The sequence below is a fragment of the Salvia splendens genome, chromosome 12 (genome assembly GCF_004379255.2).
Source record: "Salvia splendens isolate huo1 chromosome 12, SspV2, whole genome shotgun sequence".
NCBI lineage: Eukaryota > Viridiplantae > Streptophyta > Magnoliopsida > Lamiales > Lamiaceae > Salvia > Salvia splendens.
In genome coordinates, this window is record NC_056043.1 from 20556670 (window position 1) to 20572986 (window position 16317).

The window sequence follows — 16317 nt, forward strand, 5'->3', positions numbered from 1 at the left end:
GTCACATTGTAGCTTTTGATAAAGCTATGAGTTGAAAGTGTGTGAGTAATTAACTAGTGTTAATTACCCTACATAGGAGATGAGACACATCTTTAAATGTGTATTTATTAAGTGACTTATTACACTTAGTAATTATCGTGGACTAAGATGGTGAAAGAGCCCACACGCGCGCACACGCGTCGAGCCGAGTCGTGCCCGTGCCCGCGCCCGTGCCCTTGGACTTGGATCTTGGTTATTGGTCTTTGGGTGGTTCTTGGCCTTTTCCCTGGATCCAGACTTAATGTTTTGGACCACCTCAGTTTTGGGCAGCAGCCTTATCAACTCGACATGCTGCGCCTTGATCAGTAGCCTGATCAACTCGGCCTACTGGGCCTTGAGCGATGGCTTGATCAGTGTCTTGATCAAGTCGCTTCACGAAGTCCACATGTGACGGTTGAACTAGGGAGTGTACAACGCCTAGATTCAATGTCGATCACTCCAGCTTTCAAACTCGTAACGGCCGGCGGTTACAGGTCCGCCATGATGAGCCATGATGACAGCCATCAAGGCTAAGTTGACCCCGCAGTGGACCAAGCCTATAAATAGGCTAGTCATTCCTTGCATTATGACATATAGAACAACGTACGAACATACTCACAAGCATCATACTATCTCTGCATTGTCTTCTTCCCGAAGCTCTGCCCTCTCCTCTTCCAGTTCGTCGGAGCTCTGTTGATTGCGGTGCTGCTTCACCAGAGACATAGCCGTTTTATCTTTGGGGACGACACGCCAAACTGAGAGCACTACCGGGGCGTATCTCGTCTTGCAGAAAGAGGCCTCCTCGACTCGGCTAAACACTTTTTCGGTTTAATTTCCTATGACAGTTTCGATTTTCGTGTAATTTTCAGTTTTCAGTTCTTCCTTCTTGGGTTGTATTACGCCCGGTATTGTTTATCTCTTGTAATTTCACTAAGAATAAACATCAACATTCGCAAGACGAGATATAATCTTTTTCCATTGAAGGATCGAACCTTAACTGAACTTAAAACTATCGAAACCTAATCTTTTGCTTGGAAATGTCGACCAACGCCAACACCTCCGCTGCCACTACTCCGGCCAGCGCCGCCTCCACTGTTCCGGCCACTGCCGCCTCCACTGCTGCCGCCTTCTCATCAACCTTGATGGGTCAAGGCACTCCCTTTTCTGCCTCAAATATCCCTTCGGTATGGGACAACCCCTTTGGGGCGTCCACTGGATCTACCTTTAGTGGGTCGATAGGTTCCACTTTTAGTGGTTCCTTCGGATCCTTTAATGGATCGAGTGCTGGGGCCTTCGGGTCTCACACGAATGCTGGAGCCTTTGGGTCTCACGCGGGTGCTAGTTCCTTCGGGGCTGGTACGACCATGGCAGGCTCTATGCCCAACATGAATAGTGGGGCTCTATGCCCAACCACGTTGTTGGCTCCTTCAGGGGCAACAGAATTGGTTCCTTCCATGTACCAAGTACGGCACCTTTGGCACCAAGAATGATGCCACCTGCCGAGAAGCCACCAAAGTTTGGAGGATCTGACTTCAAAAGATGGTACCAAAAGATGTTGTTCTACTTGACGACATTGGGCGTCACCAACTTCCTCACGGAAAATGAGCCGCCCGCGCCAAGCGATCAAGAGAGTAGGCTCGAAGTCATGGCGGACTATGAAGCTTGGAGAAAAGGAGATTATCTTTGTAAAAATTTCATTCTAAGTGCTTTAGATGATAGTTTGTACAATGTATACCTAGTTGTAACCACATCAAAAGAGATGCGGGAAAGCCTAGAAAGGAAGTATAGCATAGATAATGTTGCAGGTACTAAACAAGTTGTAGCATCCAAATTTATGGACTACAAGATGGTCGACTCTCGACCCATCATGGAGCAAGTTCAAGAGCTCCAAATGATCATTCACGCACTAGTGGCTGAAGGGATGACCTTGCCCGACAAATTCTTAAGGTGCACGATCATTGACAAGCTTCATCCCAGTTGGAAGGACTTCAAGAGCTATCTCAAGCACAAGCGAAAGCAGATGGCCATTGAAGACTTGATCGTGAAATTGCGCATTGAGGCTGATATTCGCAAAAGCGACCAAAAGGCTAAGGGCTTTAGCCCACTTGAAGCCAAAGCCAATCTGTTGGAGCGGGGCGGTCCCTCTAACAAACGCCCTCGTCCAAGTCAAAAGGATAAAGGGAAAGGAAAGCAGCCTGCAAAGAAATTTGAAGGCGAATGCTTCAAGTGTGGCAAAACTGGCCACCTTGCCAAAGACTACCGAGCAAGAAGAAGAAGCCGACAACCCACGTCGTTGAGAAGGAGTTCAAAGATTGGGATGAAAATGACCTCATTGTTGTGGTCACTGAAGAAGCCAACTTGATTGAAAACAAGGGAGGCTGGTACATCGAAACTGGAGCAACTGCTCATGTTTGTGCCGATAGGAGTAAGTTTTCAACTTACAGTCCTGTTGATGGGAGGAAGATCCACATGGGGAATCAAGCATCATCCGAAGTTAAAGGAACTGGAGATGTGATTCTCAAAATGACGTCTGGCGTCTCTGTCACGCTGAAGTATGTGGTGCATGTGCCAGACATCCGAAAGAACCTAGTCTCTGGATCTATACTAGTTAATAAGTGTTTTAAACTTGTATTTGAATCCAATAGGTTTGTTTTGTATAAGTTTGGAAAATCCCTCGGAAAAAGGTTATGTAACCGATGGGCTTTTCAAGCTTAGTGTGGCTACGCGCCATGGTCCCAAGCCTTTGGCTATCAATAACAATGTGTCTACTTCCTCTTACTTGATTGAGTATTCAAACTTGTGGCATTGTAGATTGGGACATATAAATATAAACGCCATTAAAAGATTAGTAAATCTTGATTTACTAAAGGCAAATGAAGTTAGTAGTAAAGATAAATGTGAGATTTGTCTTGAAGCCAAAATGACTAAGTTACTGTTTCATTCAGTTGAAAGAAACACTAAACCCCTTGAATTAATTCACACGGACGTATGTGATTTAAAAAATGTGCAAACTAGAGGTGGTAAAAAGTACTTTATCACTTTCATAGATGATTGCACAAGGTATTGCTACATTTATCTTTTAAGAAGTAAAGATGAAGCAATAGAAGCGTTCAAAAATTATAAGAACGAAGTTGAGAATCAACTTGGTTGTAAAATCAAAACGATTCGAAGCGATAGAGGAGGCGAATATGTAGCCCCGTTTGAGAAGTTATGCAACGCAAGTGGTATAATTCATCAAACAACTGCTCCCTATTCACCCTAATCTAATGGGTTTGCAGAACGCAAAAATCAAACTCTAAAAGAGATGATGAATGCATTGCTTCTGACTTCAGGATTACCACATAACATGTGGGGGAAGCTGTTTTGACAGCCAACTATATCTTGGATAAAATCCATCTAAAAGGAAAAGATGGTACTCCTTATGAGTTGTGGAAGGGAAGGAAGTCATCCTACAAAACAGACATGTATAGCCCGATCAACAATGGAATCAGAATTCATTGCCTTAGATAAGGCTGGTGAGGAAGCCGAGTGGCTTAAGAACTTCCTTGAAGATATTCCATGTTGGTCTAAGCCAGTTCCACCAGTGTTGATCCACTGCGATAGCCAAGCGGCTATTGGAAGGGCAAACAATGGCTTCTATAACGGTAAGTCTCGACATATACGTCGATGACATAACACCGTGAGACATTTGATCACAACATGGGTGATTACAATTGACTATGTGAAGTCAATAGAGAATCTAGCGGATCCACTAACCAAAGGGTTAAACCGTGATCAAATGAATAAGTTGTTAGAGGGAATATGTTTGAAATCCACAAACTAAAGAATTGTCATAGTGGTAACCCAACCATGATGACTGGAGATCCCAAGAACTTGGTTCAAAGGGACAACTAAGCTATGAGAGTTCATGAGAAACACTCAACTATATCTATTCCCAAGAGAACAATAGAGTGTTGGAAAACTTGCCTAGTGGTGAGGCTAAGTCTATGACTTTTAATGACTTCTAGGGATCTAGAGGAGATTGAGTTCTCAAGGAGACCGGGTAGGGCAAGATACTCGATTAGGAATCACCTATATAAGTGTGAAGTTAGGCCGCTTCAAATAACACACTTATGAATCCAAAGTGGTGTCCATGGCCGCAAGAGACACAAAACGTGAGAACGGATGAGGTTGAGGTGTTTAAGCGTTAACACCATTGTCTCGGTGCACGCCGTGGGGGATTAGTTCAAAGCATCGCGCTACTAAGCGGCATGTGTAACCGATGGTGTCGACCATGGAGGGTTCAAAGCCAAAACCTACCTATCCTTATGCTTATATACCTCGTGAGGGTGAGGGTTGAGCTTGTGTCTGCATGCATATGCATTTGTCAATTTCCACTCATGTGGGGGATTATTGGAATGTTGAATTTAAGATGTCCGGTCAATGAAGTTTGACCAATAATAAATGTGATGAGACATTTAATTTTTGGAAATTAAATGATATAGCGTCGATCTACGTCCTTCGAAGTTTGACCATACTATATTCACTTTCTCAAATCCAATTCCCGGTGAGTGAGAAATAGTGGATAAAAGTTGGTCATATTGTAGCTTTTGATAAAGCTATGAGTTGAAAGTGTAGAGAGTAATTAACTAGTGTTAATTATCCCACATAGGAGATAAGACACATCTTTAAATGTGTATATATTAAGTGAATTATTACACTTAGTAATTATCGTGGACTAAGATGCGTGAAAGATGCCACACGCACACACGCGCACCGAGCCGAGCCGTGCCCGCGCCCGTGCTCGTGCCTGAGCCCGTGCCCTTGACTTTGATCTTGGCAATTGGTCTTTGGGTGGTCTTTGGGCTTGGTTCTTGGGCTTGGTCCCTGGATCCAGACTTAATGTTTTGGACCACCTCAGTTTTGGGCAGCAGCCTGATCAACTCGACATGCTGCGCCTTGATCAGCAGCCTGATCGACTCGGCCTGCTGCGCCTTGAGCGATGGCTTGATCAGTGTCTTGATCAAGTGGCTTCACGAAGTCCACATGTGACGGTTGAACTAGGACGTGTACAACGTCTAGATTCAACGTCGACCACTTCAGCTTTAAAACTCGTAACGGCCTGCGGTTACAGGCCCGCCATGATGACATCCATCAAGGCTGAGTTGACCCCCGCTGTGGACCAAGCCTATAAATAGGCTAGTTATTCCTTGCATAAGGACATATAGAACAACATACGAACATACTCACAAGCATCATACTCTCTCTGCATTGTCTTCTTCCCGAAGCTCTGCCCTCTCCTCTTCCAGTTCGCCGGAGCTCTGTTGATTGCGGTGCTGCTTCACCAGAGACGTAGCCATTTTATCTTTGGGGACGACACGCCAAATCGAGAGCACTACCGGGGCTTATCTCGTCTTGCGGAAAGAGGCCTCCTCGATTCGGCTAAACACTTTTTCGGTTAATTTCCTTTGACAGTTTCGATTTTTGTGTAATTTTCAGTTTTCAGTTCTTCCTTCTTGGGTTGTATTTTCGAATTGTTATACGCTTTGGAAAATGTGATTTTGACTATTTGTTATGTAAAATTAGATTGATGGCAAAAATATTGAGACCTGAATAATCGAGTTTAATTTGATTCAAATATTCATTTTAAAAAAATATCTAATTCAACTCAAAGATATTTTTGTGAAATTCGAATTATATGGATCAGGTGGCTAGATGATGTGAATCCAGAAAGCGCTAAACTGTCTACAGTGGAGAAAGTGAGGTGAGGTATGACAATGAGCCAAATTGGAGTTTGGGTCTGATTCAAACCGGAATCTTTTTTTTCAAGATGATGTATAAATGCTCTTCTAAGACCACCATTATCTTCATCTTCGAAAGTGCTTCGCGTGAGTACATTGCACGCTTTAATCGGAGTTCAGATGAGAGAGTTATGAACATTTTACGTAAGCCCCGCACACTAGAATGAAACGCATGACCGAGCGTTTTTGATGCAGTGTGTTCCAAAGAGTTTGCGCTGATTGGGCATTTTCAGAGACAATTTCATACAGCCAGGCATTTTTGTTCGGAAAAATAAAAATTCTCTGAAAAAAGGCTCCTAGAGACAGATTTTTGAATTAATTTAGGTTTCTTTTCATCTCCCAACCCCCTATCTATAAATAAGGTATTTTGATTTCATTCGTAATAGTTAAAGGTGAGTGTAGAGAGTTTGAAAGTCTCTTTTGGGAGCATCCTTCCTCATGTTGGGTAAGAGATATGTTTGGAAATTTCAGAGTCGGGCTATGGTTGTTTTGTGGTTAGTGTGTGGTTAGTCATTTGATAAAAATATGCCACTAGTATAGTGCAGCTAGTGGTGGAGCTCATATAAATGGTTGCTTGGATGAAAGTTGTAAGGGTTACTAAGGTGAAAGTTGCCTAGGGTTGCTATCATTTTTTTGTGAGGGTTCTTAGGTCTCTGATAAGTCTCGTTCTAGGCCTTGGTTAGTGGTCACGATAACGTGCTTAATTGGATAATATATGCAAAAATAGTTGTTAAAGTGTGCAGGGTGAGGTACTAGCTAGGAGGAAAGGGTTGTAAGGAATTCAGGTGAAAAGGGCGCAGGAAGGGTACGAGATGGAATGGATTGCTTCGAATGATCATCTATCTAAAAGGGGCAGAATCGTAAATTAAAGAGAAGAAGCAACCCTAGGGATTGCGGCAGACCGCCCTATAAATAGAAGATCGGCATTGATATACTTGGATTTTGCATTTGTTGAATTTATGTGGACTAATTGGCTTTGGACTGATATATTTAATTAGCGGGCTATCCCCATGGTATTAAATGTTGAAGCCCAACACTTACCTGTCTCACCGATGGCCGCCATGTGTCCAGTCTCCCGGATCATCAAACACAGCCGTTGGATCCAAGGTGTGTTTGTGATGTGTGTTAAGTGAGGTGATGCTTCGCCTCTCTCTATTATTCTATCCTCACACTCTCTCTCACTCTGAAGTGCGATTCTCTCTTCCTTCTCTCTACTTTCTCTCTCTACATCCACGGCAGTCATCTCCGGTTTTCTCCTCCGATCCTTTGGTTTCTACCGATGAATCCTTGTTTTAGTTGATTCTATCAGTGAAGTTTTGGAGTTAGGTTACTCTCTCGGTTTCCTTGTGAGATTATGTCGGACCTGACCTAGGGATTCAGATCCGGCGGGTTTGGGTGTTCTGTGTTAGAGATCTTGTGTAGATCGTGGAAGATCTATGAGTTTGGTGGTAATTGAGGGCCGCGGTTGGGAACTGGTGGTAGCCGGTAAGACTGAGGTTTCTGGCACCTGTGTTCGACGGTTTCTCACCTTGTGACTTCCTGGTTGAAGCGTGTGGGGAGGTTCTTGGCCTGGTGTAGTCGCTGTTGTGACCTGAGCCAACTCATGTTATTCCTGACCTTTGAGTTGTCTGTTCTGATTTAGATCCTCTGGGATCATTGTGTTGTGTTACTGATTTGTTTACTCAGTGTGCAGGTACTAATCGAGGTGGCTTAGAGGTTCAAGTTTAGTGAATGACTTGAACAGAGCTTGGACTCTGATTAGGGTTTCTTGTACTTAGTATATTCTGTAATCTTGTTTCTCTTTTGTATTTGGCTTGTTTCCTCTGAGTCTACCCAACTCAATAAGCGGTGTAATAGCAAAAGATATCCTAGTAACTAGTGTCATGGTGGTCTGATCCCTACAGCATAGTTTTAGGGTGTAGTTTTGTATGAATCTAATCATGTTTCGTCTATTATTAGGCGTGTTTATATCTACTTCTCTATTATGTTGGTATTTTAACCATTTTGTGAAGAATGTGTAGAAAAATGCACAAAATATGTGGATGTGAAGCTGCCTTGGTTTGAGATGATTTTTCTGGTTGATTTTTAAGTTCAATTAGTACATTATGCATACCATTCTCTTCAACTTCGAAATAACTGATTTTTAAGTTCAATTAGTACATTATGCATACCATTCTCTTCAACTTCGAAATAACTGCGCGTGAATATCTTAAACGTCTTAATCGGAGTTCAGTAGAGGAAGTTATAGTCGTTTTATAAAGATTGCGCGGAGCAGTGGCGAAGCTGGCGACTTGCGAAAAAAGCCGCAGGCCTGGCCACTCGCCAGCTTCGACGCATAACGAACCTGGCGACTCTCCAGCTTCAACGAAAGTGTATTACACTCCCAAAGTCAACCCCCTAGGTATTTATATGCCTAGGAAACACCTCCTAAACGAATTCTACATGCCTCCAACCCAAAAATCCTAATTTTCCACCTATGAAGAAGAGAATAACGAGTAGAGGACGAGTGTTCATCTCGAGATTGAAGACGAGGACTCCAGTCCTCCCAATCAAATTCTAGGAGTTCATATTTAAGTTTTATCTTTGTTCAAACAATGTTTTTGAATATTTCTTAGACTTTTGTGATAAACATGAGTATCTAAATCATCCGTTTAGTTCTACGGGGGAGATACAATGATTCTTATGTTTAATTGATTACCTTTTTCTATGCCTTGAATCATGTGGTTATTTTGATTTCTTCTGTGCTTATACATTTATTTGATTGATCACATTATAAATGCATGTGGATTTTACTGCAATAGTCGAGAGATGAGTAGTGTAATTTGAAAGAGGAGAAATTGACGTCTTTGAGTGAAGCATTTTATCTTAGGAGCTTTTAGAAGTTGTTGTCTCAGTTCTAGGAAGGAGACTTCGGTTCTAGGTAGCAATCTACAAATTGTATGCTTCGAGAGAATATATAGTTTTACCTTAGTGATAGCTTAATAACCCTTGAAACCCTTTTGTTGGCATAATTTAGAATTAGTTGAGCGTAGGTTAGTTGTTATCGATCCCGTAGGATTCCACCTCTCCAACTCTTGATCTACATCCATTATCTTTTAATTGCTTTTATTTGCCCAAGTTGTCTTTATTTGCTTTAATTATTGTTTATGCTTTTGGTTTTAGTAGATTTAGAAAAACAAAACCTTTTGATTCTTCTAGATAGTAGTTGAGTTGGTTCGTGGTATACTCTTTCTTGTCATTTGCTACATTTGCCCCGTACACTTGCAAGTATACTTGTGTTAAAAATAAATAGAGCTAAGCATTGAAGAAAAGGGACACACTTGGAGATTATCTCCATTCCACACTCATAGCTCGCTTAGGTTAGTCAGCTTTCACCTTGAAGCCTTCGGCCACCTACCGGATGAGGGAGTTCATCGTCCGTTCCAGCCAATTTGCTACTGTAGTTCCAGAAGTTTTATCAGTTTCATTGCTCCGAGGAGCCCAAACAATCTTCACTTGCTTTGTTTTAAGATTTCTTAAAGTTTTAGCACTTGTTTTAATTTGCATTCAACGCTGCTTTTAGATTAACTCTTGTTCGAAATATATTTTGTGTTGAATATCGTGAATGCAATGGATTTTCTTTGGTTTGTTTCGCGTTTCAACTTGTTATGATTTCTTTCTGCCTAGTTAGATAGATCTAGAGTTTGCACGTTGATTTCTATTGTTGCAAGTTTGATTTCGCAGCTAAGTTAGATCTAGTGTTTCCTTATGTTTCTTCAAGTTTCAACCGTTCATTTCTCCTTAAGATTGCATGGATCTGAGTTTTGTTTCAATCCAGCCACCTTGCATGTTTGTCAGTTTAAGTATCCGTTGCATTCTGCATGGATCTGTGTTCGTGACTTGAATTCGAGCTCAGATTTGAGTTTATGAGTTTTATGAGTTTGAATTCGAGCCTTTAACAATGGAGTCTTGATCTTTTGAATGTTTGTGCTACTGTCTGTTATTCCTTTTACTTTTGTCTATCCATTTTTAGTAAGTTTTTACTTTTCACATGCACACTAGCAGTCCAGTATCCACTTTTACTTACATGTTCCACAACATGAAGCATTTAGTTACTTACTGGTCGGGATATGTATAAGTCCCAATTCATTTTACGCCTATTTATACTCAATCCCAAAGCGTGGTAGCAAACCAACCATTCCAAGATGTCATTGCGAATGTATAACGCCTTTATCCATCTTTGTGGGATTGATCTTTTACACCGTTGTACTAGCAAATAAAAGTGGGTTGAGGTTTTGATAGGAAAGATAAGACACAGACCCAACGACACAACTAGTACTAGGTACCCTCCTAGCAAGTTGGAACACACGCACGAGTCTAGCATACATCTCATATGTCTAGTCTAATTAGCTCCTACCAGTCTCCAATAGGTCATTTATTCACACGCTATTTCTTCCATTCCTTTATCCTCCATTTAACTCTATTTTTTGTTTTATCTTTTTTTTTTGGTTTTTTGGATGAAACTCCTATCTTTTTTTGTAATGTAATGTTTGGATTGTGTTTCCTTGCATGTTCTTTATGTTATATGTAATTGATCGGGCTCGTTTCAAGCATGGTTTAATGGTGGTGGTTATACTAATCGAGGCATTAATGTTAGAAAAAGTAGATGTTTAAGTGCGCAGGAGCTGAAAAGCAGTGAAGTGTTAGTGAACGGTGATCAAGTAGCGTATAAGAAGCAGAAAATGATCAAGAATTGAGGCAAACTGATCAAGTAGTTGTGCGAGCTGATCAAGAAAACGGACCATGCTGAGTAGTTGAACAAACTGATCAAGTGAAGTCCAACTACAATGAAGTTGCGAAATGATGAGTCAGATGAAAGAGAAAGAAGGGACGCCCTTTTTGGCAAGGGCATTGTGGGATTTGATGGATCAGCTGATTGCTGGTGTTTGAGCTCATTAAGCTCAAGTACGTTCAGTAGTCGTTAGATTAGATCAAGTATAGGATCTTTAATCTCGGCCGTTGATTTCTTCATGACCGTTGGGTTTGAAGAGAGTATAAAAGTTTGTTTTAGTTTGTGGAGTTAGTTTGATAGCTGATTCTAGTATCCTCTAGTTTTCACTAGCAAATCAATAAGTGTTTTCTCGTTTCTCAAATCTTGTTCTTCAATTCCATTATCTCCTTCAATCACACACAAATTCTAACAATTGGCGCCGTCCGGTGGGAAAATCAATCGAAGAAAATTCTGGTGTTGTTCTTGAAGGAAGCGAATCTGTGACGAGATGGCATCAAGGCTCGAAACTGAGAAATTCATGGGAAAGAACGATTTTGCTCTGTGGAGGATGAAGATACGTGCAATGCTCACTCAACAAGGCCTTTTCTCAGTTCTGACGAAGGAGGCGAAAGAGGGAAAGAGGAAGAAGCGCCAGACGAGAAGAGTGCTTAGAAGCGCAAAGAGATTGAGGCGAAGGCCTATAACACAATCATCCTATGCCTTGGAGATAAAGTTGTTAGATTTCGTATACTAGAAGTCACCTTTTGAGTGATTGAATACTGTAAAACTCTACATTTTATTTTCCAATGGATGCAACAAATTATTTTTGTCATAATGTTGTTATGTTTTACATTTAATGGATGTTTATTGCATATTTAAATATATAAGTAACGTAACAAAGTCTAAGTCTTTATTTTAGTAGACCGGTTGTGGGAATCGTCCACTTTAAGGTAACATGGCCAGTTCTGAACAGAGAAAAATAAGAATTTCACAACCTAGATAGGCCTAGACTACCTATCGTGAAAGGTTGCATTGTCAGTCCGTATATTTCTAAGCCTTACTGAAATAAGATGACATTGGTATGGTATAACACTGAATTGGATCTAACAGCAAGACGAGTCTTTATGCTATCTACTGAAACATGAGGTCTTGACAATTAATTTCTTAATCAATGTATGTTAGCATTGAGCATACGGTATTGATTATGCACTACTTTGACTTACCAAAAGGTGCGGGTTTTTCGCAACCCAAGAATCATGATATATTGGGTAGTGGTGATTGCTATCTAGCGGTGCTAGGATTGCAATTATATTAAATCGTGCGCGAGGTGAGTCTCGTTTGATAATGTCCACAAGAGGAGCTCGAAACAAGATTTTATTATTCGGAACCTAGCTAGTTGGAGTTTGATTACTCTATGAATAATAAATAAGCGTTTCTTGCTAAGTTCACTCTTGGAGTTAATAATATGTTAATTAATTAAGTTCAGAGCAGACATTAATTAATTAATGGACGTTTCTATCTTAAGCACGGGAAATGAACGAAAAACAAATGGAAACCCAGAATACTTGTAATTTCGGATTTGGATGGGCAGTGCAATATTACTTCTGTAGTGGTTGCTCGTAATATTCCAATATAAGCTTATATTAAATTGTAGGTTCAATTTTATTAGTAAAAATCTAATTAGGGGAGACCATATCCATATTCTACCATAGATCCCTGACTAGGCCCAATGTGTGACTTAATATAAATAGGAGAATAAATGAGAAACAAAAGACACATTATTTTCACTCAAAATTTTCGTCCCCCTCTCTTTGCACAAGAGGGATGATTTTTCAGCTCCCTCCGTGAGCAGTTTTCGTCTTCTCTAATTAAGTCTTAGTATTCTGGTGAGATCAACCGACACTTGAATTTTCAACCGCATAAGACATGCAATCCGTCGGCGCTCGCGCCGAGACGGATCACACCACGCGCAATCGAGATAGGGGCGTCGAATTGAGTGGGAGCCGAGGAATTCACGATAACGGGTTGACACGCAGACGAGCGAGGGCTCGTGCGCGCCGCCGACTGAGACCGCGAACCCTATGCGGTTCTTGCCCGGGAAAACTCGATGGGCGGTGGCTAACGCGGCGCGGCGGTTCGTCCGAGAACCGCCAGGCCGTGAATCCTAGGCGGAGGAGTCCCCAATGTCAGCTCTAGCGACGACAAGGCTGTCGCGCGCCAGCGCGGTTGCTGGCCGGAAGAGTGGGAGCTGTGGGGAGGCGCGCCACCAAGCGCAACGACGGGCGAAGAAGGCTGGCAGCGGTCGCGCGCAACCGCGAACTGCTTGTCGGAAATCTCCAGCTCCGGGGCCGCCGTGCGTGGCTGAGGGCAGTGGAGCCGCGTGCGCAGGCTGCCGGCCGAGACGTGCAGGCGGCTGGCTCGTCGGTTTTTTGACGACGAACTCATTGGAATATTTTGTCGTTCATCGTTCGTGCAAACCTCGTGCGATGAGATATCGATGATGAATTATTTTAATGATTATTTAATTCCTTAATTAAAAGATATCATTAAAGTATTATTATTTAATGGAAATAAAATATTTTGGGATGATTTTCCTAGAATTTAGGAATATTTAAATTATTGACTATATCTATGGAAATAAATAATATTATTTTGATTCCTAGATGATATGGACAAGAATAATTTAATAGTTTCCTAATTATTATATATCTAGAATCCTAATAAGGATAGATATGTAGGAATACATTAAATAATATAATTTCTCTTCCTAATCTTGAACATGGAAGTAATTTGAATTTAATTTTTCATGTCTAATTAAGATTTAAATAATTCGTTTATTTTAGAAATATCTTATAATATACGTGAATAAGAATTAAATTCTAGAATAATTAATTTCCTAAAGTAAGATACTAAAAGATAATAAAAGATTTAATTATCCAGTCAATTAAATGCCAACATAATTTGATTAAGCCTTTTTCTTCCTTAAGGCTAAGGATAATTAATGAAAAACCATAACCTAAATATCTAAGGGATAATTACGAACTTAAAGTTTGTATATGGTCTTCATCGATTGGTCTGCAATTTGTGAAGCTAATTTCTAATATTATCGCCACACATTATGTGAGACAATAATCCTAAGAAATAGTAAGTTCATGAGGGCGGACTTCTCAAATATAAATAGTATGAACTAGAATGTGGTTTCCAATATTATCCCCACCCATTATGTGGGGACAATAATCCTAAGAAACTACGAGATTCGGGAGTTCAGACAGAATTTATGAGATAGCTTGATTTTATTAGCAATACATGAACATTGTTATGGGAGTGTGTTGTAGAAATGAGATTCTGTAATGCTAAATCTGGTGGTCTTGCTTAGACAACATTAGGCGGTCATGCCATTATGTGGTCTCTGGACTATTCGTTGGTGTTGTGACTAGTAAAATGCTAAAATTTTAATGCGTATTGACCTCTTATGGAGGATACAAAATTTTAATTTTACAGTTTTTAGATTTTGAAAAGTTTTATGGTTAATCTACTCAAATTTCTTACATAAGTTTATGACAAATAATAAATCTTCTATTTTGCTGTGCAAACTAAATCGTCAAAAAGTCATTCAATCCTCTTTCTACAATTCTTAAAGAAAACAAACTCGAGGGCCAAAATTACATAGAATGGAAACAAAATTTGGACATCGTTCTCACAACTGAAGAGTACAAGTTTGTGCTCACTACTCCACAGCCTCTAGTGCCGGCGGCGAATGTCGCGGCAGGAGTTAGAGATGCACATAGACGGCGGCATAAGGCGAATGAGATGACAAGCGCTATATGTTGCCTTCTATGTCTTTAGTGTTCAACCATCAGCATTCTGCCATGGCGACTGCCGCCGAGATTATGCAAAATCTCTCAAATCTTTTTGGTACTCAGAATCGAGCGGCTAAGTCTCAAGCCTTTCGGAGTATCATGACTGTAATAGCCGAGATCTAATGTCTCGAGAATTTTGAAATAAATACTAGAAATTTAAAGAATGAGAATGAAAGAGAATGAAAGAGTATTTGTTTATTTCTTGAGTAAAAGAAATACAATACATAGAATTTCAAGCTAATAAATTACAAATGCTTGAAATAAAATACACACCAACTATACCAACTATTATTGAGTTTTACATACATGTTGGAACGAAGATAGAAAATTTAAAGTCGAACTACTCTATTACAATGCGAGGGGGAAAAGAGAGCTAGCTTCGGCACGTTTAGCACCGGCCGTCGGCTTGTCTACCGACAGAAGTTTGGGCGGAGACGGTGTGTTGGTGGACGAAGGCAATCTGCCCACATACCTGTCGAGAACCAACAAAAGAAGCAAGAAAATGCATAAGATACTAAGGCATTTGATAGGCAGAAAAAAAAAGCAAGAATAAGAGGCAAAACTACTTTAAGGTTTGGAGACACTATTACCTTAGTTGAAGGATCAAGAACTTGCCCAAAAGGGGCAATACAACAGCCTGCTCTCCCAGCCTGTACCACGGGGCTGCCACGAGCCAGAAAAAGGAGAGGAAAGCTACAGCACAACTGCAGCAACTCTGCACTCCAGCTCCAACAACCCCTGCACACTCCAGCCTAGGTAAAGGCTGCCACGGGACCACACAAGGGAGCCTCTCCACCTGCCAACGGCCGTGAGTCTCAGCCACAAAAGCACTGCCATTCTTGAGCACCTGTCACCACAAATAAACCCTGCAGCACCAACCCTAACAGCTGCAACAGCCCTGCAAAGCTGCAGTTAACCACCATTTCAGTTGTGCACCTGCAAAGGAACCAACTAATAGCATAAATACAAAAGCCCTTATTCATAGTACATCACCAAAATGCAGTTAAAGTAGCTGCAAAGAATCAAGAGACAAGAGACAAGAGACAAGGTAATCCACATCACAATCTGTAGACAAAGAACAGAGAGCAGGGAGAGAGAGTGAAAGTAAGAAGATGCCTAAGAAAAACTATGCCGTTTCAACGAGGGGCTAGAACCTCAGTCAGCCTGCAAAGGCAAGGTAATCATCTCACCCTCATAACTCCATTTCATTCACATAGAACAGCACGTCATAAGAACCAAAGCAGATCAGTAACAACTCCTTTAAGCTACTCCATCACCCTTGCTCAGTTTTGAATCTTAAAAATTAACAACACCACATCAGCAAGCTTCTAGTGTTACAGAGAGGCTGATCATAGATGGCACAACGAGAACTTCTTTAACATCATAAGTAAAACTTAGCAAACGGTAAGAGATATAAGACAAAGATTCTGAACCTAGCTTGAAGAGGAGCTGCCCCGGTGATGAACCGACGACGCCGAGGGGTGGAGAACTCCAGGGTGGCGGTGTTTCCGCCGGACAACCAGCGAGGCAGAGGTAGCCGCGGGCAAAACTGCAGCTCGGCGGAGACCCGAACAGCAGCAACAGCAGGAGCCTCGCGAAGCAGCGACGGCCTCCGCTGGAGTCCGGCAGCGGTGCTGCGAACACTGGCAAGGAGCGGCGAGATTTCCGCCGAGGAAGAAAAGGAGAAGAACTGTTGTCCCATCTTCTGAGTTTGGAAATTTGATACAAATGGAGAAATCGACGCCGGCGAAGATGACCGGTGAGGGACGAGTGAGACGACGGCGTTTTCGCCGGAGAAGAGAGAATAGACGCCGCCCTTGTTCAGTTAGGGGTAGGGTTTTCGCCCTTTTCTTCAAGTTGGGGAAAATTTGATAATGAGGGGAAGAAAAAAAGGAAATTAGCCGATGGA

General features: G+C 41.5%; 1 long non-coding RNA gene across 2 annotated transcripts; it reads right to left on the reverse strand.

The window, feature by feature from the left end:
* Positions 1-14578: 14578 nt before the first annotated feature.
* LOC121759612 lies at positions 14579-16317 on the reverse strand. Of its 2 annotated transcripts, XR_006041693.1 has the most exons (3): positions 15599-16285; positions 14999-15344; positions 14579-14880 (listed from the first exon to the last, which is right to left on the reverse strand). It is a non-coding gene; the product is annotated as an uncharacterized LOC121759612 (long non-coding RNA). The 2 variants fall into 2 exon arrangements; XR_006041692.1 differs by having other exon boundaries at positions 14999-16317.